Here is a 986-nt window from a genome sequence, read left to right on the forward strand (position 1 = left end):
TTTTGAAGTACTCATTTACTCTTACTTGAGTAATTTTAGTCACTAATACTTTTACTTGTACTTGAGTAAATTATCACTACAGTAACAGTACTCTGACTTGAGTAGGAATTTTCAGTACTCTTTACACCCCTGATCATAAGCATTATACTGATCAGCCTGATGGCCTGTATAATCCATTGTCAGATGATGAATAATTGAGATTTCTTTCCACAGGACAGAACTGTTCTATTGTAATAAAGGAAGATTTTCATTAACTCAACTGCATGAATTCTCATTTGATTAAATAATTTCACTCAATAATTATAAAAGTTTGTACAGCCTTTTTTTTGCAAAGATAACAGCTCTGAGTCTCCACTTATAATGATTGAGACTGGAGAACACATGGCAAGTGATCTGAGACCATTCCTCCATACAGAACCTCTCCAGATTCTTCAGATTCTGAGATCCACACTGTAGACTCTCATCTTTATCTCAGACCACAGGTTTTCTATAGGGTTTAGGTCAGGGGACTGGGACAGCCATGGTGAAACCCTGATTCTGTGGTTTGTGAACCATTTTTGTGTTGATTTTGAGGAGTGCTTAGGATCATTGTCCTGCTGGAAGATCCAACCAGGCCCAGATTAAGCTTCTGGCTGAGGCAGTTGGGTTTTGATTGAGTATCTGCTGGTACTTGGATGCAGTCCATGATACCATGTATCCAAACAAACAGTGCAGACAATACAGTACAATAAATAAATATGGAAAAACTTACAATAAATACTAAACAGAACACAGGCAGTACACAGTACTGAGAGTATGTGGAGCTGTGCAAAGGAAGATGTACTATGACATATTAGCACATTAGCAGATAGCCTAGCATAAATGAGCATAGCAGTCACTGAGGTAGCAACCAGAGCAGCAATATACAGTATACAGTATTTGGTTGATACAGTAATACAGTGTATGGTGTAAATGTCCGTGATGGAGGGGAGAGAGACCCCGATGAT

The sequence above is a fragment of the Colossoma macropomum genome, unplaced genomic scaffold (genome assembly GCF_904425465.1).
Source record: "Colossoma macropomum unplaced genomic scaffold, Colossoma_macropomum, whole genome shotgun sequence".
In the NCBI taxonomy this organism is placed as follows: Eukaryota; Metazoa; Chordata; class Actinopteri; order Characiformes; family Serrasalmidae; genus Colossoma; species Colossoma macropomum.